General features: G+C 41.0%; 1 pseudogene; it reads right to left on the minus strand.

The window, feature by feature from the left end:
* Positions 1–1914: 1914 nt before the first annotated feature.
* Positions 1915–12307, minus strand: LOC112068758 (cytochrome P450 4V2-like; annotated as a pseudogene).
* Positions 12308–22062: the final 9755 nt, after the last annotated feature.

Here is a 22062-nt window from a genome sequence, read left to right on the forward strand (position 1 = left end):
GTATGTGGAACAGTGGAGGCTGGTGGGAAGTGCTATAGGAGGACGGTTGCGTGGTTGCCATATGTTTAATCTGTTTGATACCAGTCCATCTATTCCATTCCAGCCATTACAATGAGCCCGTCCTCCTATAGCTCCTCCCACCAGCCTCCATGGATGTGGAACCACGAGAAAGGACAAGAGAATCACCATTATCCCAAAACACCCCCTGCCCCCACCTCAACATTATCACTCTTCAGAAAAAAACGATCAATACTTTCCTCTCTTTCCTTCTCTTCCCTCCCTGCTATCCAGCACTATTTCTTATTTGTATTTTGGACACATCCTCTTTGGGGCATTTAACAACAGCCTTTGCAGATAGTGGTTAAGCTTTCTCCCTTGCCGCTCGCTCCCTGTCTTTGAAAGCTATTGTTTGGGGGAGCGCMACACAAGGTCGATTGCATTGACCGAAGCTCTGGGTGTCTCAGAGTAGGAGTGCTGATCTAGGATCAGGTTTGTTCTAGGATCAGCTAAGCGTATTAATAACGAGCAAACGACTAAACTGATCCTAGATCACCACTTCTGAGACAGTTTGTGAATACGGCATCTGAGATTCTCTTGAAAAGGGAGATGACTGGAGCTGGAGGGGAGAGGGAGCTAAGAGTGAGAGGGAGGCAGAGGGGGATTGAGAGAGAGGTAGAGGCAAAGGGGGAGGGAGAAAGAAGGAGTCTGGAAAAAAAGAAGGGAGGGTTGCCACGTCAAAGTTCTCTCATTCAGATTTGGCAGCCCTGTGGGGTGTTTTTCTTCTTCTTCTGTTGTGGCCTTGCAGATTGCAGGGCAGGTGGTGGCAGTGTCTTGTCCTTGAGTGCTCACCCATTCATAGAGTGAACATACCGCCAACAAATGTAGCATGCAGACAATACACGCACCACACAGCCACTGATGTGGACACGCGCACTCGCACACCAACAACCACTGACATGCACACTAACACACATCGTGAGACTGTCACTGACATGGGTGGGCACACACACTGTCAACAGCAGGAGGGAAAAGAGGACCACTATCACCCCCCTGTGGAGGATAAACAGTAGGTCCCTTTTCACCACATCACATGCAACAATGAACCTGATGACCACGGCCTCCATTATCAGTACTATTTCACTATGTTCTCAGATAATAATATACTGTACTGTCTTCTCGGAAACGATAATAGCTTCCAGTAACCGAGAGTCCCAACAAGGACACTTGTGTTGTTGGACACGAATACGTCAGGACGCGCACGTCATTTGATGCTGCTGAGATGTTGTCATTTTATTTCATCACAATCTTCAGAGCATATACATTTATAACCCTATCACTGTGAGAGGTCTTCATTTCAAGGCTCTTTCTAGATCTAGGATCTAGTGGGGGGGAAATGCTAAACTGACCATAGATCAGGGGGCAACTTCACCCCGCATGCATTTTCGGATAGGCTCACCACCATGCTTTACGGGTAACCCAACGAGTCACTAATAACCAATTTGTCATCAAAGAAAGATCTAGAGCCACCATAGGAGACTGATTAGCCTGGAAGAGGCTGAAGTTCTGTCCATATGATTTGGGCACTTTTGCTGAACATTTGTTGCCAATACACTTGTTAAAGTCGAAGAAGAAATGTTTTACTTTCAAATCGAGGTAGATATGCAAAGATATGAGCTCTCTAGTACATGTATATGCTATGTCCCAATTATCTCCTTCCTCTCAAAGTGTGCACTTGTTCACTTTCCTTCAYTGATTGAAAAGGAAATGACTGGTAAAAAAACATGGTAGAAACTCCCCTCTAGCCCACGTCTCCATTAATCCAATGCTTTTAGATTCATAGGAAGTAGTGAAGTGCCCTTCAGGAGAAATGAGATATTATTGGGACGCAGCCTATGAGTGCTAATGCTGATTCCTCTACTCCAGTTTGATACAGATGCCATTCTCGGGGCGAAGGATGAGCTTCCCTAGTGGACGGAGGTCTTCCCGCTTCTGACACAACCTCCACGTTGAAGTAGAGCAAGATGGATGCCAGGATCMCCTTCTCCTCCATCACGGCAAAGCGCTGACCTGGGGGCAGGGGTGTAACGAGAGCATGTGAGGACATACACTTTGAATCCTCCATTTTGTTTGAATTATGTCTTGTTTTTTGTTGTCTGAAGTTAAACTTTAGTTTGTCACTATCATTAAGGTAGTGATAGCTTGTACGCATCTTCGTTGGACAGGCCCACGGTAGTGGACAGTCCACTTTCAAGCCGATAAAACATCGATCAATACCTGTGACACAATCCTTGTTTTATTTTAAATCGCTTATTTTGGCTTCAAGTTGAAAATTGCTGCCAAAGGTGACCAATCTTGTGTCATTAATCTCAAATGGAATGATGTTGATTTACCAATTTTCTAAAATGTTGTACTACTTTAAGTGCTACTTTACTTGAATGTATTAAATGTCTCMTATTCCTACCAATGCAATTGCGGAGTCCAGCGGAGAAGGGAACGAAGGTGTACGGTTGTCTCCCGACGCAGTTTTCCGGCAGGAAGCACTCCGGGCGGAACTCCTCTGGCTGGGGGAAGTGGCGCGAGTCACGGTGGAGGGAGTAGGGCATGATGATGGCATTGGCACCTTTGGGAACCTTGAACCCGTCTACAGGCACAACAGTGAAACACAAGCTAKGCTATTAGGTCCACAAAAAGGTATAAGTGGATAAATGAACTAATGAACACAAATAACAAACAAAAAATAGCAAAKMSRRRWKRMYKRAAWKGRAARGKCGCTGGACACACCATGGTTGTAGGTTCATCTTCTACATGGCACAGACMAGCTAACAATTCTAGGGAGATAGAACATTTTTGTAGTGTTACCTGTTATGTTTGAGTGTCCATTTTGCCGTTAGCTACAGGAACATTCTTTGTGGTTTGGCAAAAACCTCCTGAGAACCTATTTAGCATGTGGATGGCTTACCAAGAAAAACTTCCAAAAGGACTAATTTGAGGAAGACGTTAGCTTGATGCCTAAACATCAGTCACATKTACAATGGATTATAGTGAGCAAAAATGAATCACTCCGCCTTTTTTTTTGTGACTGCTCCAACTCCTTTTTACCTCGAATTAGTCATTTTGGAATTTTCTTGGTCAGCCATTCTCATWATTTTTTTCGTTGTTGTTGAGCACCCCTCCTTTCCTTTTTTTGCCGAACCGCAAAGAACCACTTGAACTCTAACCTATTTAGAATGTTTTTGCATTAGAGGTAGAAGAACGTTATTTTAACGTCAAGCAGAATTTACCCAGCATGTGGTTACCGTGTCCTCAGAATATAGCCTACAATATTAATATTCTAGACATATCCAGTTTCCTGAGGATTAAGAGAATATTCCATCAACATCACACCAAACATACACAGAATGTTCTCAGAATATAAGGTATTAATGTTCCAGACATGTTTCATTAATGTTCTAGACATGTGGGAATGTTGCAAGAAGATGAATGTGTTCAGTTTCCTGATAGTTAAGAGCATATTCTATCAACGTCACACCAAACATGGTTACCGTGTCCTCAGARTAGAAGATATTAATGTTCTAGACACATTTCAAGAACATTCCTGTGTCCCGTTTCCTGATAGTTAGGAGAATATTCTATCAGCGTCACACCAAACATACCCAGAACGTGGTTACCATGTTCTCAGAATATAAAATATGAACATTAATGTTGAATATTCTGAGAACATGGTAACCACGTTCTGTGTAAGTTCTGTTTGACATTATATTTTTTCTTTGTTATTCCTTTATTATTTTCACCTAACCCTACCACCCCTCCCCTAATTGGAGTAAACAAATGGACAACAACATTTAAGCTTCTACATAGTATATCCATTTTACGGACACAGTATACTTTGCATTAGTTATATTTTGTTTGTTTTTAGTCCCATCCTTCAGCTCCGCTCAACCCCTACCATCTATCTCTGAAGACCATACAGTTTTTTTTCAACTGTGCTGTGATGTTTCACAAARRTTCAACCTTTCTATTCTCATAGTTTCTACAGRATGTAAATGAAAGATAAACATTTTTGCTACGAGTACTATGACTTTTCAGATCACCCAGCAGTGCTATTTGCAGAGTTAACTCCAGGTAAACATTGCAGTTCTTCAGCCATTTCTGAACCTGTGACCAAAAACAAGCTTCATATGGACAGTACCAAAACAAATGATCCAATGATTCTGTCTCTTCGCAGCAAAATCTGCAGAGTTGGGATGGTTGTATCGCCCATATATACAGTATAACATTCTATTGGTTGCAATAATTTGGTTTAATTGAAAAACTCAAAGTTTTGAATCTGTCATCATTTTGTGTATCAGTTCATACACCATGTGCCATGGAATCGGTACATCGAAAATCTCTTCCAAACTATTTTGCAATCTGTATGGCACAGCTGTCAATTTTTTGGTCCTTAAATTAAAAACTGGCATACCTTTTTATTTATCACAATTTTCTWTAAAGAATGTTGGTCTTTAATGCCGGCAGACAAGATCATTACTTTCTCCCCCTTCCACTTGCCTCTTCCATTTTTGCGGTAATGCTGCAATTAGTTGTTTGTCATTTTGGGTAGAGCAGACGTTTCCATATATTTTTGTTAGCTGCATGTGTGACAACTCCACAAGTCCTATTTATGATATAATTTACAATGATTAAAGAGTTTTTACTATTTCAAAGTTTGGGAACTACTGCCGCATATACAGCACACCATTTTGATATGCCACAGAACCACTTCGGTGTGACTGTGTTTGAACTCAGTCTGACCCGTGAGAGAAGGATTTGAACGAGAGTCAGCATTGAYGAGAACCAAAAGGCCCCGGGCAGAGAAAACAAGATAGAAGCAGAAATAGTGACGGTACACGAGAGGGTTATAATTACCAAATGCCTCCTGCAGAGCCCATTGTCTAGCAGTAATTCGTCCAGCTCCTCTAAATAGAGCTCCTCTTAAATCCCAATTACCTGTCTCTGCTCTCTTTCATCACTGTCTAAATCAACTGCAAACATATATATATATTAACCCTGTAATGCATGCATTATGAAAGAACCATGCAAAAAAATAATTATATATATTTGTTTTTCTAAAGTAAAATGGCCCTAAATAAACACATGTAAAATCTCTCTCTCGCTACATATACATATACATATATACAGTTGAAGTCGGAAGTTTACATACAGCCAAATACATTTAAACTCTGTTTTTCACAATCCTGACATTTAATCCAAGTAAAAATTCCGTGTCTTAGGTCAGTTAGGATCACAACTCTATTTTAAGAATGTGAAATGTCAGAGTAATAGAGAGAATGATTTATTTCAGCTTTTATTTCTTTCATCAGATTCCCAGTGGTCAGAAGTTTACATACACTCAATTTGTATTTGGTAGCATTGCCTTTAAATTGTTTAACTTGGGTCAACCGTTTTGGGTAGCCTTCCACAAGCTTTCCACAACAAGTTGGGTGAAATTTGGCCCATTCCTCCTGACAGAGCTGGTGTAACTGCGTCAGGTTTGTAGGCCTCCTTGTCGCACACGCTTTTTCAGCAATGCCCACAATCTTTCTATGGAATGAGGTCAGGGCTTTGTGATGGCCACTCCAATACCTTGACTTTGTTTGTCCTTAAGCCATTTTGCCACAACTTTGGAAGTATGCTTGGGTCATTGTCCATTTGAAGACCCATTTGCGACTAAGCTTCAACTTCCTGACTGATGTCTTGAGATGTTGCTTCAATATATCTACATACTTTCCTACCTCATGATGCCATTTATTTTGTGAAGTGCACCAGTCCCTCCTGTAGCAAAAGCCCCCACAACAATGATCTGCCACCCCGTGCTTCACGGTTGGATGGTGTTCTTCGGCTTGCAAGCCTCCCCTTTTTCCTCCAAACATAATGATGGTCATTATGGCCAAACAGTTCTATTTTTGTTTCATCAGACCAGAGGACATTTCTTTAAAAAGTACAATCTTTGTCCCCATGTGCAGTTGCAAACCGTAATGTGCTTTTTATGGTGTTTTGGAGCAGTGGCTGCTTCCTTGCTGAGCGGCCTTTCAGGTTATGTCAATATAGGACTCGTTTTACTGTGAATATAGATAATTTTGTGCCTGTTCCTCCAGCATCTTCACAAGGTCCTTTGCTGTTGTTCTGGGATTGATTTGCACTTTTCGCACCAAAGTACGTTCATCTCTAGGAGACAGAACGCGTCTCCTTCCTGAGCGTGTGACGGCTGCGTGGCCCATGGTGTTTATACTTGCTACTATTGTTTGTACAGGTGAATGTGGTACCTTCAGGCATTTGGAAATTGCTCCAAGGATGGACCAGACTTGTGGAGGTCTACAATTTTTTTTCGGAGGTCTTGGCTGATTTATTTTATTTTCCCATGATGTCAAGTAAAGAGGCACTGAGTATGAAGGTAGGCCTTGAAATACATCCACAGGTACACCTCCAATTGACTCAAATTATGTCTATTAGCCTATCAGAAGATTCTAAAGCCATGACATAATTTTCTGGAATTTTAAAAGCTGTTTAAAGGCACAGTCAACTTTGTGTATGTAAACTTCTGACCCACTGGAATTGTGATACAGTGAATTATAAGTGAAATAATCTTAATCAACAAGTGTTGAAAAAATTACTTGTGTCATGCACAAAGTAGATGTCCTAACCGACTTGCCAAAACTATAGTTCGTTAACAAGAAATTGCGAGTGGTTGAAAAACGAGTTTTAATGACTCCAACTTAAGTGTATGTAAACTTCTGACTTCAACTGTACATATATGTATATAGTACCAGTCAAACACGTTATTTTTGACTCCCTCAGCCCTCGCCACTTCCCTTGGGAATCACATCGCAACGGATGTAGTTTGATTGCCACGTAAGTGGAATTCACTAACGTTGCCCCCTCAGCCCTTGATTTAGCTTGAGTGAGCGAGTGAAGAACTTTGATCACTTGTGGGTTGATATGATCCACAATTCAATGCAAACTGTAGTCAGGTGTCATACTCCGGTGCCCGCAAAGTGAATCAACACGGCTGCATTTTCAGAATGTCAGACACAATTAATGAAGCTAGTTTAGGCTAAAAACTATATTGGGTTTTCTTTGTAATGTTTTTTACAATTGTAGATTATAGATGAAAATGCATTAAATAACTATGTAATTAAACATAATGGAATCATGTAGTAACCAAAAATTGTGATACAAAAACAATCGGGAAATAAAAATTTTATATTTGCCAGATTCAAGTTCCAAAGAGCCACCCCTTGCCTTGACAGACAGCTTTGTCATCAAGCATACCCTTTACCCCATAAATGACAAACAACAGCAAAAAATATGGTTATTTAGATAAATGTTGGCAAAGTATAAAAATGAAAACAGAGAAATACACTTATTTCATAAGTATTAACAGACGCTTTGCTATGCGACTCGAAATTGAGCTCAAGGTGGTTCCTGTTCCATTGATGCGTCCTTTGATGATTACACAACTGATTTGGATTCCAACTGGATGAAAATTCAATTATTGGACATTGATTTGGAAGGGCACGATCACCTGTCTGTATACGTTCCCACAATTCACAGTGCAATGTCAAAGCAAAAATCAAGCCATGATAGATTGATGGGAATTGTCCTAGAGGCTCCGAGACATATAGTGTATGTCGAAGGCACAGATGCTGGGGAAGGGTACCAAAAAATGATCTGTCAGCATTTTTAATTTTACTAGACAAGTCAAAGAACACAGTGGCCTCCATCATTGCTTAAATGAAAAAAGAGTTTGGAAGAAGCACTTAGACCCTTCCTAGAGCTGTATGACCACCATTTTGCATCATGCAGGGCGACACATTCTCCTTCACAAAAGAGTTATATGCAGAGCTGTTTGATGTGGGCTGTGAATGTGTGTCCCACTCCCTTCAATGAGCTTGTGCAAGTGTGCTCTGGATATTTGGCGGGAACTGAACACTCTGTCGTACGTGTCGATCCAGCGCATCCCAAACATGCTCAATGGGTGAGTATGCAGGCCATGGAAAGGGACATTTTCAGGTTCCAGGAATTGTGTACAGTTTCTTGTGACATGGGGCTGTGCATTATCATGCTGAAACATGAGGTAATGGCGGCGGATGAATGGCAGGACAATGGGCTTCGGGATCTCGTCACGGTATCTCTGTGCATTCAAACTGCCATCGAGAAAATGCAATTGTGTTCATTGTCCGTAGCTTATGCCTGCCCATACCATAACCCCACCATGGGGCACTCTGTTCACAACGTTGATGTCAGCAAACCGCTCGCCCACACAACGCCATACACGTTGCATGTGGTTGTTAGGCTGGTTGGACGTACCATTAAATTATCTGCCAACAGCTCTGATGGACATTCCTGTACTCAGCAGGCCGAATATACACTCCCTCAAAACTTGAGGCATCTGGGGTATTGTGTTGTGTGACAAAACTCAAAATTTTAGAGTTGCCTTTCATTGTTCCCAGCACAAGGTGCACCTGTGTAATGAACATGCTGTTTAATCAGCTTCTTGATATGCCACAACTGTCAGGTGGATGGATTAGGTTGGCAAAGGAGAAATACTCACTAACAAGGATGTAAACAAATTTGTGCATAGAATTTGAGAGAAATAAGCAATTTCTGGGATCTTTTTTCACTTCACATTATRTCCTTGTTAATCTTTTTTAAAGTTTTATTTTAGTATTTGTTGCCGGAAMAATAGGCAACTATTAATAACATTTAAAAAAAAAAAAAAAAAAGTTATATAAATGAGGTGTTTGAATTATAATTGTATTGTTTTTAWTCCTTCACACTATCTGAAATTATTTTCTTGTGAAAATAAGATATCATTATTATAATGTTAAAAATATTAAACAGAATTGTTTTATCCATGCATATAACAAATATATTTTATCTTTGTTCTGCCCCTGAACAAGGGAGATAACCCACTGTTCCTAGGCCGTCATTGTAAATAAGAATTTGTTCTTAACTGACTTGCCTAGATAAATAAAATAAATACATTTACAAAAATTCATTTAAATCATATTAGTCATGTCAATATTACAAAACAAATACAGAAAATTATGATTTCAATGTCTTTTGCCTTGCCCCTCTCACTYGAATTGCAGTTCCACTATTGCACAATGTTGCAAATGCTTTTGATACATTTTCCAAGAACAAAGTCTAGGGAAATKTGATTTAATGTTGAATWTCACCTCTTAACTAGCATGAGATTGAGTTTACATTTTTAATCGAAGTGTAAATTATGAGAACAATTCACATGGCATTTGTGTCCAGGAAAGGGAGCCCCATGCAGTAAAAGGGTTAAAAAAAAATAAGGGGGGATTACCAAACACCCCCTGAAGCTCTTGTTGAACCTTCCTCTGCACCTCTGGATGGGAGCCCAGCAGGTGAATGTCCCAATTCATGGCTGCGGCTGTAGTATCATGACCCTGCAAGACAGGGGCAATAAAAAAAACACTAATGATAAATCTGTAATATATTCTACATGGAGCGTGTGATAGTGGTTTTGACCTCTGACCCTGAACACAAAGCTGTCCACTTCCTCCTGGATGTCCTGGTGGGTGAGCTCGTTGCCCTCCTCGTCCGTGGTCTTCAGCAGCATGTCCAGGAAGGCCCGCCTCTTCCTCATGCCCTGGTCCGATTCGCTGTCCGACTCGACGTAGGCAATGTATTCCGCCCTCTCGTAGATCAACTGGGGGTGTATTCAGTGAAAACATTTGACATGAGGCRTTCTAAACATTGCAGATAGAAATAGAATGAATAGAGSTGACATGATTTCTTWTTCGATCGTACAGACAATCATTTATGTTCTACACAATACATTTCTATCTGAACCTTATGTAACGGTCTTCCTTCTGAACAAGCCCTTGGCTGGATGGATGACCACTTATTTCCCTGGGTACAGCTAAATAGTCAAAAGCCCCTTTTTGATTGACTGATGACTCACATTGGAGGTGAAGGAGTGGAGGACCTTGAGGCTCCTGTTGTGCTCCCAGCCCTCGCCAAAGTAGTTGTAAAAAAAGTCAGGCYAGAACCACGGCATCCTCTGTCGCCGTGTGATGATGTCACTCATCCTGGGGACAGTAGAAGGGATGCGAGGGAGAGAAAATTATATTAATTTGATGCCAGTTTATCCCGCTCTATTACATTTTCTGCAATGAATATTGTCCCCAAACGTCTGTTTATTAGTAGCATTTAAAGAGTACAACAAAATGCGTGGTACAAGTTGGCTACTATTTGCAACCAACTACCAACAGTGCAGACAGAAGGACACAGAGAGCGAGACGCAGGGACAGTGAGAAATGGTCGGCCGTCGATACCCTCTACTTCAAAACAACACTGGGCATGACAACATCTGTCGGTTGCATTCAGGACGAGGTACTCACTTGTACACACATCGGACATACTCTGAGTCATAGTTACTCTGAGCGTAGATTTTCTTCCCCATTGCAGTCTCTGAAAGGAAAATCATATACAGAGATATTTATTGTAAGTTTGGTTGGAATTTTTATACATCCTTTTTAGTTGACTTGAAATGGCCACAAGAATAGGACATCTTTTTAACCCACTGAGCCTTTGGAACCGCTAGAACCACCCCACATCCAGACCCGGACCCAGACCCAGACCCGGACCCACCGCAGATGATGTCGAGGGCACAGAGGGTGACATGGTTGAAACACTGGTCCCTTGCCTGCCTCCTTGTCCAGCTTCTCCACCAGCACCTCGGCCTGCTCGTTCATCACCTCCAGGACCTCCGTCAGGATRGAGAAGTGGAAGGTGGGGGTGAGCAACTTCCGCCGCCGCCGCCACTTGTCCCCCGTGCTGGGGAGAGGGAGGTGAGGAGCGAGGGAGGTGGGGAGAAATAGAGGAAGAGAGAGACAGAGGGGTGAGGGTGACAAAGAAAGAGAGTGAGACAGACAAAGAAAGGGAAGGGAATCCGAGAGAGGGAGATGCAGAACAAGTGACACAGAGAGAGACTGTGAGAGATCGACAAAAGTTCAGAAAATATGGAGGGAATGTGTTGCCTGGAAAGTATAGACGTTTCTCAGAATGTATTGTTCTTTGTCATAAAAAAAAGGAAGTGTTTTCCTAATAATTGTCGAAGGCTTATCTAAGAATTCCATGTTCCTATCCTGCGTTATAATACATATTTTATGTTGTCTCAAATGCACATACGTTTGATYTTTATCGAATGTGATCTGTTTTGAAACACCCACCTGGTTAGTAGACCAGTGCCGAGCCAAGGGTGCAGGAACTTGTAAGCATAGGCCCGGTCCATATGAACAGAGWTGTTCAGAACTGTCGATAGAATCCAATAAATAGAATCAAATAGACAATAGAATAGAAAATAAAATGTYGTTTATTTCTTTTCTCAGAGGGAACGTTGGTCATTGGCATGGCATCATCATCAGCAAACAGAAAGTTAACAGCAACTACATTTAAAAAAATTGTTGAAGCAAAGTGAATTATTTTTGCTTTAGTAAATTACGTTTCTATGGAAAATTTGACTCTTCCTCTAGTATTCAATACAGTCGGGTTTGCTTTGGCACGCTTGCACCCAAAGCAGCAGGCCAGAATGGGTTTTGATAGCAGTAWCCATATATTGATTGTCAGGCTACCAGTATGTGGTGTAATTACTACCTTATTTATGGAGAGTAGATTTCCATCTCTGGAGTGAACCGATGTCGTGTTGAGGTTTCAAAACAAGTGTGACACCAACTTGTATGTATTAGCATATTTAAACACTTTGCCAAACATACAGGTGTTATGCATCAAGTTGATTCAAGTCAATTCTTCGATTAATAAGCCTWTCTCAATGGTTTCTGCATGAAACARAGCGAGGAAGGGTACTGGTCCGATCCAAATCTTCAACAGTGGGGAGTCCCTGAACTGCTCTGTGTAGCCAATGACTTGACGGAAGAAATCTGAATCCAAAGAAAGAGAACTCTGAAGTCATTCACTAGTTCAAGCTTCTGATTATCTGTAGATTGACAGGGCATTAGACCTTGTAGACTGAATGAATGAGTGAGTGAATGAATGAGTGTTCGAAGCTCTCCTCCCTAAACTACTGTCCTCTCCTCTCTCTTCCCTTCTCCTCACATCTCCTCTCCTCACTCAATTCCAGAGTTGGCTTTCAATCTCCGGTATGGACTTCATCTCCCTCCATTTACACAGGTAACTGCTGAGTAGCTGGTAGGTGGTGCAGGTCAGCATTGCAAAGAAGAGGCTCACCCCCAGCAGCCCCAAAGTGTAAGCCCCMAAAACGATCACCATCTCTGGGTAGTACATGGCCTAAACAACCTCAAACTTGATGTCGGAGACCTGCTGGCTTCACATAATGTCAGGCGGACGTTAATCCTGACCTGTTCCCCAAATGTCCCTGTCATTCCGGCCGCTAGTTATGATGAATGATTAACCAATAGCGAGGGGGGGGGTAAACATGGTTGTTTCTTGTTTATTAAGGGATACTATTTTTGTCACGCACACACAGAAACACACGTGTGCATGTACCGACAAATATTGAATACATTTGTGATGTTTCACTTGGAGAGAAGCAATTTTGATTTTACTTATAATGCTGCASTGCACATTTATAATTCTCTAGAATCTAGATCGATGCTTCCTCTTCATGAAGTTATAGAAGAAAAAAAAAACATATCATACCATCGCTTTAATAGTTGGTCGTCGCTAGCTATCCCATAAAGCCATCACCAAAAACCACATATTTTCACCATCTTCTGTGGTTTTGTAATTTTCTGTTCTATTGACGGACTCTGGCTGCGCCAAAGACGACACAAAGTTTGAAAAAATCTATGGTATGCGGAATCCGTTTCGCAACAGAGCCTTCGACGCAAGGAGGCGCTGAGACAGCACTCYGTTGCTGCTGTGATACCACTCCGTTGCGGACGTGCCCCATTGCGTTGCGCCGGATGTCATTCATTTCAATGGACTGCTCAGATGTAATGTGAATGAGGCRTAAMGCCTCGTGTACACTGGTTGTGYYAAACTGTATGTGTWCCGGCAGAAGTCCATTCTTTCCGACGGGAGGCAAATTCGCACAGCTGCGACTCATCTGCCAGACTAGGATGGATTGCCTGGCTTGCATGCATTGGAGTTTTTCCAACTTCAAAGTTGTATTAGTCACATGTGCCGAATACAACCTTACAGTGAAATGCTTACTTACAAGCCCCTAACAAACAAAGCAGTTTAAAAAAAATACAAATAAGAATAAAAGAGCAGAGCAGCAGTAAAAACAATAGCGAGCCTATATACAGGGGGTACCGGTACAGAGTCAATGTGCGGGGGCACCGGTTAGTTGAAGTAATATGTACATGTAGGTAGAGTTATTAAAGTGAATATGCATAGATGATAACAACAGAGAGTAGCAGCGATGTAAAGAGGGGGGGGGGTAGTGCAAATAGTCTGGGTGGCCATTTGATTAGATGTTCAGGAGTCTTATGGCTTGGGGTAGAAGCTGTTTAGAAGCCTCTTGGACCTAGCTTGCCTTGCGGTGGCAAAGAGAACAGTCTATGACTAGGGTGGCTGGAGTCTTTGGACAAGTTTTGGGGCCTTTGGCATTGCTTTGCCGTGCGTATCAGGAACGGCAGTAGATAAACCACAGAAGCCCAAAGTGTAAGCCCCCAAAACCATCACCATCTCTGGGTAGATACGGTGGCCTAAACAACCTCCAACTGGATGTCTGAGACCTGCTGGCTTCACCTCATATCAGGTGGAATTTAATCCTTACCTGTTCCCCACTTTTCCCTGATACCCCGGCCTCTAGTTATGAATGATTAACCAGTAGGGAGGGGGAAAGAGGTAAACATGGATGTTCATYAAGGGATAGTATTTTGTACTGTCATGCACGCACATGTAGTACATAGTACGAAAAAGTATGCACTCAYTATTGTAAGTCGCTCTGGATAAGAGCGTCTGCTAAAGGACTAAATTGTAAAGTAAAAATGTAAAACATGCAGACAGACACAGACAGGTATAACACACGTGTGCACACACTCAGATGATAACTGCCTGTCATAACACAGCAACGTTTTATTCACAGACAGTTATAAACCAAAACATGGTTAAAACTATAATTTTGATATCATGGATGGTCAGTCCTTGAATCCATAGCTATGTCTATAAAGTTGAGTGGTTACATTTTCCAGCACCATCAGCTTTTTACCAAAACAGTGGCAGCTTGACCGCTTTTTGTTGTATGAACTGCAGATTGCCTCTTTAAAGTGGGGGCCCTCCAAAATATTTAACAGTCACACAAGGTCTGAAGAAGTTGCCGTGCCCCGAATCTCCATGCAGCAACAATGCAGACAATATATTGTGTTAATGAGAACARCCTCATTTCTAGGACATTTGGGACAAACAGATTAACGTGATTCACCGTTCAAATTGGATATTGTATTCACGTATCTTTTGAATAAATTGATTTATTTTCTTTCTTTACTGCTACAAAGTATTTCCTAAAGATATTACGGATGGCATAATTTAAGTCTTCATGGTTAGAAGTTCCCCAACGCTAAATTGATAAAAGCACACCCTCCTCAAAATACCCCAAAAATATATATACAAAATAAATATATATATATATATACACACACACCTTACCTCTCGCATTAGCTTCAAATGACAGAGCACTGCCCAGTAATGGGTAGCTTGGATTTATCCCTGGTAATGGCTTCATCTGGGTCCATCTGTGCAGAGAGCTGCTGAGGAACTGCCAGGTAAAGACGCCGGTCAATATGGTCAGGAGTAAGACCAAAACGATCGACCCACTCAACAATTCACCGATATTCATCTTRGTTAGTTAGGTGGTGGTCCAATATTGACTCATAAATGTACATTTGCTTCAGGGTCTCATTCTTTAGCAATAGCAGACAAAAGGTTTTGTGTAATTATGGCCATGTAATGATCATTTATGACCATGTAATGCTCCTCAGGGAGATTCGGTTAGGCTACCACTACAAGTACCCCTGAAGTGAGCCACAATAGCAGGCTACTAATACACTCGTCAACTTGTTTAGGATGCAGGCCCCCTTGCCAATTCACATTGAGATGCCCTTAAAAAAGGGGTGTTACTTTTGTAGCAAATGAAGGGGGAAGAGCTATGATTGAAGCTTGAAAAAGTATATCAGGAAAAGGGGCAATCCCCAAAACAAATAGGGTGGATGTTGGACTTCCAATGAAGGCTTTGGATCTGGGCTTGAACTAGCAACTCGGCAACGTAAGCATCATTTGGGCCGCTAAGGTTTTAAGGTCCAGACCTCTTAGAAGTACTTTATGATATCACACAAGGGAACATTTCATTCTTAGGATGTACTCTATACCCCTCAAACTCAACTCTGGACCTCAAAGCCAGTTCCACTGCGTTTKTTTCATTGTTCCCTTCTATATCAGGGACTGATTTAGACCTGGGACACCAGGTGTGCACAATTAATWATCAGTGAAAACAGAAAAACATCAGGCTCCGGATCATGGGGGGTAAGAGTTGAATAACCCTGCTCTATACTATTTCCAAACATTTCTGACATACGTAAAGAACCCTTGGTGTGCTAAAAGAGATCCTAATAAATAAACATAGTAAAAAATCCCCCCCAAAATCCCATGTGTGTCCCTAAGCATATACAAATGGGGTAGTATCATGTAACACAATCATGTATAGTACAGAACTGATGAATTACTGAMTGCTTATGAATTGAAAACCTGATCATGTAACTAAAAACCCACTGGTCAAAAACTGGTTGAATCAATGTTGTTTCCACATCCTTTCAACACCAAAGATCTGTGATGACATTGAATCAATTTTATTTTTTATTTAACTAGGCAAGTCAGTTAGGAACCAATTCTTATTTTCAATGATGGCCTAGGAACAGTGGGTTGACTGCCTTGTTCAGGGGCAKAACAACAGATTTCTACCTTGTCAGCTCGGGGATTTGATCTTGCAACCTTTCAGTTATTAGTCCAACGCTCGAACCACTAGACTACCTGCCACCCCAAACAACACCGAAAACTGTTTGGCTTTTCTTATTTCCACCCAACTTTGAACCTAAATCCAATGACATGGTGAATTGTTTTAGTTGATTTTACGTTGACAACTCAACCAATTGTAAATCCAAACTAGATGTTAAAATTAGGTTTGTGCCCAGCGGGAGTGTTCATTATCAATTGAGCCAGGGGAGAAGGTTAATCTACCAGTTGTATCTCGGTAGCAATTAGCCTGTGGATGAGGTTGTAGCTAATATAAATCCGACACGTGAGAAAGGACAGAGTTTATCCCTTTTTCCTCCCTTTCTTAATCCACAAACCCTTGAAGTAAGCCTCCTTCCTCTTTCTTTTAATGAGCAAAGTTGAGTTATTCCTGTCCCTTTTTTATTCAAGTTAAGGATAGAGAAAGCTTGTTGGACACTWAGAAAGCTTTGTTGTRGAGCATTTAACACAAAATCCTGAGCGGGACAGCTGAGTATAAGACTGTATCATCTGCATATAAATAGATGAGAGAGCTTCCTATTGCCTGAGCTATGTTGTTGATGTAAATTGAGAAGAGCGTGGGTCCTAGGATCGAGCCTTGGGGTACTCCCTTGGTGACAGGCAGATGTTCTGACTTTATACACTGCACTCTGAGAGGTAGTTTGCAAACCAGAACAAAGACCCCTCAGAGACACAAATACTCCTTAGCCAGCCCACAAGAATGGAATAGTCTATCGCATCAAAAGCTTGGGCCAAGTTAATAAAAATAGCAGCACAACATTGCTTAGAATCAAGGGCAATGGTGACATCATTGAGGACATTTAAGGTTGCAGTCACACATCTATAACCTAAGTGGAAACCAGACTGCATACCCAAGAGAATACTATAGACATCAAGAAAGCCAGTCAATTGATTATTGACAAGTTTTTCCAACATGTTTGATGAACAGGGCAAAATAGAAATAGGCCTGTAACAGTTAGGAACAGCTTGATCTCCCCCTTTAAATAAAGGACAAACCGTGGCTGCCTTCCAAGCAATGGGAACCTCCCCAGAGAGAAGAGACAGGTTAAAAAGGTTGGAGACAGTCTTAGCGATGATAGGGGCAGCAACCTTAAAGGGTCTAAACCATCTGACCCAGATGTTTTTTGGGGGTCAAGTTTAAGAAGCTCCTTTAGCACCTCGGACTCAGKGACCGCCTGCAGGGAGAAACTTAGCGGGGCTGGGGGAAAAGAGGGAGAAGTGTCAGGGATAATCGCATTAGAAGGGGTGGGAGATGAGGAAATGTTAGACGGGCAAGGAGGCATGGCTGAGTCAAATAGGAATCCTGACTTCATGAAGTGGTGATTAAAGARCTCAGCCATGTGCTTATTGTCAGTAACAACCACATCATCAACTTTAAGGGACATGGGCAGCAGTGAGGAGGAGTGTTTATTCTCCAGGTCTATATATATTATATTCTATATATATTAATATATATATATATTAATTCTTGAAGAATATGTAAATGCCACGTGACCTTAGTTCAACTGAATCCAAAATATAATGGCTATTATTAAATCTAAGTCCAAAAATGTACCAATTGCAGAATGGCAGTTTTATTATTTTTATGAACTTAATGTCAATGACTTGTTCAGACTTGTGATAACTGCGAAGCTCACTAAACAGACCATTTCTAAACATACTGGCTTTTGTCCAGGAGATGGCGATAGTGATCAAGCAATAAGTTCCTCATTGGAAAATGTGTAAATAAATGAATAAAATAAGTAGGATGTGTAATAGAAAATGAGTCAAGTAAAAGTCCAAGTCACCCAGTAAAATACTATGAGTAAAAGTCTGAACGTATTTGGTTGTAAATATATTTAAGTATCAAAAGTAAAAATAATTTCAAATTCYTTRTATCAAGCAAACRAGACGCCACCCTTTTCTTGTTATTTGAATTTACAGGAGGGACACTCCAACACTCAGACATCATTTGCAAACGAAGTATGTGTGTTTAGTGAGTCCCCCAGATCAGAGCAGTAGGGAGGACCAGCGATGTTCTCTTGATAAGTGATTTTCCTGTCCTGTTAAGCATTCAAAATGTACTTTTGGGTGTAAGGGAAAATGTATGGAGTAAAAAGTACTTTATTTAAGAACRTAGTGAAGTAAAAGTTGTCAAAATTATAAATAGTAAAGTACAGATACCAAAAGAAAACTACTTAAATAGAGAACCTCAAATTAATTATGTAAACAAGAGAAACTGTTCCATTACTACAGTCTGCCATTTCCCTATGTCTATTTAATGTTAGTTCATTCTTTTTGTATCAGGATTCCACCCTTAGTCCCTAAAATAGCAGTTTATCCCTTTGAGGTGTAGAGTAAGACGAAGGGTAAGACAAAATTCCACAATTTATTCCAAAATCAGCGTGGCTATGAATTCATCTGAATCTAAGTAGTAAAAAATRGTTTTGTACACACACATAACTCATTTCTGCTTTGTGGTTTGTCATAGTTTGAGATTTATAAAAGTTTTCTGAGATTTCTAACTTTTCTGTGGTACTTTTACATCCGCCTTCACACGGACTAATATAAATGTTATTTCAGTTGAATATACACCAAATAATGATATTTTAGGGGTTTGTTTGGCTACCAACCATTCTGTATTTCTTTCTATATTGCTGACCAGGAAGTGAAAGTAGACCMCAGTGAATTTACAGAACCCAAGTTTCTTTATTGCCATCTGGATCAGAGGCATTGTGTCGACAAGAAGCAATACAACCTCACTCCTCGAGCTAATCCATTTCCCCGCCTCTAGGAAATCCCACAGGATTGAGTCCAAATCTAGTGATTTATAGGAGAGTCAACTACGTTATCCACTTCTCTTACTCAACTGACGAAGGGAGCGCACSTCCGCTTTRCCCTGTCKTAGASCTGTAATCACCARGATTCTATRGGCAAGWGGTTTTCAGCCCCATCCATTCTGGAACATTGACATTCAAATAGGGACATTTTGCTATAGTCCAGCACAAACACACATGGTTCAACTAAACATCAAGCCCCTGACTTTTTGAATCAGGTACGTTAGAAGGGTTAGTACTTGTAGTGGCTCCCTTACCAATTGACCAAAGCCACTGACCAAGCCTGTAGCGGGGCAGTTTCGGACACATACAGTCCACATTCGAAGTTCCCAAAAGCCAAACGGCAAAAACATTAAATGAGATCCAGGGATACGGTGCCAAAAAAAAAGAAAAAAAAAGTGAATTCTTTGTTATATCAACAACAACAAAAAATGATCCAATCACTTAAAGAATAGATTACTTGAAATGAAATATAATATGGTTTATTTGTATGTATGTACGTATGTACTGGATGTATGTATGGATGTATGTATGGATGGATGGATGGATGGTCAAAAGACTGTACCGCTCCCGGGTCTAGCTAGGACTCCCTCCGCCCCCGAAAACCCAACTTCCTGCCTTTATCCTGTCATGAACACACTTACCACAGTACAATGAATGAGCAAGAATGAGAGTCAAAAACTAAAAGGTACACTAATACCAAAGGAATATATCTCAATCAGGTAAATATAAATCATAACGGTACGTACCTAATATTTCATCATATACATTCATATTTCATATTTACACACACGTACATGGAGCTCTGTATATTCTGTATTGTATACAAATATGTCTAAATCGGCTAGTCTGGAACAAAAATGTGGACGTCCTGTTGACAACCATTGCCACAGAGGCCATAAGCGATGTAGATCTATAGATTCTAGACTGTATTGATTCACTTATTTACTCATCGCATCGTTGCTTCAGAAATATGGAAAGGAACACGTGTTCCAAAATACTGTACATACGATATGATAACTTGTGTATGTGTCTGTGATTGATGCATCAACTTTTGGATATATACCCGTTGATTCTTGAGGAACATAACTTACAAATGTCTCGTGGTCTTCGTTAAACTGCTGTACCGCATTAAAACCCAGAATGTAAGCCTGTTTAACTGTACTGTTTGTAAACAATACAACTGTAAAGCTTAAAAACATGGTTCGAAGTATAATTGGATGATCAGTCCTTGTGTCCATAGCTTTGTGTATGAGAGTACTTACATTTATCCTGCCCCATCCCTCAGTGTTGGCACTTTGTTATTGTACGAAATGCAGATTTCCCCTTTAAGTGTGCATATCGGAACAGCTCCAGTCTGGCACCGAATGACTTTGAAGCGTGTTAATTGCAGAGCTGTCTGGGAGCTTCCCGTGTGAAATTACAGCCCTATGATTCGCCGTTGTGTCGTTACCTGGCAACAACAGCAGGAAGAGGGCTGCGCTGACAGGTCCTGTGTGCGAAGATAGCTAATTGACAGAGCGCGCTTTACAGTTCCTGAGAATACGTAAGAGGGGGAGGACGCTCTGGGGCTCTATTTGCTCAAACTTGAACTGATTATCACTTTCCTTTATTGATATTCGGAATATGAAGTCTGTAAGGATGAGGATGAAGTTCATTATAACTCGCTTTGAATCTTGTCTTTGGTAATTGGAGAATGAGTTGATCATGTCCAGTGGGAATGATGGGGAAGGTGAAGGTATCAGTTACACAATTACATGCTCTGATTGTGTCTGAGTATCATTTCCTAAGAAAGTCTTATGGCCTTATTTTTCTCTCTCTCTCTCTCTCTCTCTCTCTCTCTCTCTCTCTCTCTCTCTCTCTCTCTCTCTCCTCCCTCCTCATCTCTTTTAGCTCCTCCCTTTTTCCCTGAGCTCTCTCTCTCCACATACACACACACACACACACATTTAACCTTTATTTAACTAGGCAAGTCAGTTAAGAACACATTCTTATTTACAATGACGGCCTACACCGGCCAAACCCGGGCGACGATGGGCAAATTGTGCGCTGCCCAATGGGACTCCCAATCACGGCTGGTTGTGATACAGTCTGGATACACACACCTCTCTCCTCCCCCTCTGTCTGCCCCTCTCTCATCCCCAACCATCTCTATCTCTCTCTGTCTCTCTCTATTGATCTCAGTGGCTGCTGGGAGTAAATGACAGGGGGGGGCGGCACCAACTGTGTTGTCAGTCTGCAGTCTTTCCACTCCAGCTCTTCTGCAGGGCCGATCACTGATCAATCCCTCGGCCGTATAAAGCTCACCAGTCTAATGCATTTCTGTAATACCGAGTGACAGAGTGACAGGATGTTCAATATGCTAGCCCGGCGCTATAGTGCATGTAAGACAAGAATTCCACTTTCCTGTATATTTTTATATTATATTTTATTGTATTTTTATACTGTATTGTATTTTTATACTGTATTGAGACAGGTTAGAAGTGTAGGAAGGGAGATAAAGGGTAGACGTGGGGATTGAACCCTGGTCTCCGGTGGGGAAACACATAACATATTATGTGACTAGCCCACAGCTTCGGACACACTGTGTGAACTGCTATTAGCACCATAGTCTTCATTGATATAATAGGATGACTGACGCCATTGAGATTAAAAGCATCCTAGATTGTAAGGGAGACGTATCCCAAGTGTGTGGAAAGATAGAAATTAACAATTTAAGACTTACAGTTCACATAATACACTTTTTATACATCGTTTGATATTTTGTAAATATGGTTTTACCATAAACTTACCATAAAACATTGTAGGATAAGGTATGGAACAAAATAACTCAAGTTTTTGCCAGACTAAAAATGTATTTTAAATAGATTAAATTGAATTAGTTCTCTATATCAAGACAAGGGGTCCCTATGAAGCTTAGAGGGCTGTGTAAATCAAACCAAATCAAATCAAAGTTTATTTGTCACGTGCGCACCGAACACAACAGGTGTAGACCTTACAGTGAAATGCTTACTTACAAGCTCCAACCAATAGTGCAATTTTTAAGTAAAAACGAGGTATTAGGTAAACAATAGAGAAGTAAAGAAATAAACATTTTAAAAAGTAAAATGACAGTGAAAATAACAGTAGCGAGGCTATATACAGGTGGTACCGGTACAGAGTCAATGTGCGGGGGCACCGGTTAGTTGGGCTAATTGAGGTAATAGGTACATGCAGGTAT

Source organism: Salvelinus sp. IW2-2015, unplaced genomic scaffold (genome assembly GCF_002910315.2).
Source record: "Salvelinus sp. IW2-2015 unplaced genomic scaffold, ASM291031v2 Un_scaffold691, whole genome shotgun sequence".
NCBI lineage: Eukaryota > Metazoa > Chordata > Actinopteri > Salmoniformes > Salmonidae > Salvelinus > Salvelinus sp. IW2-2015.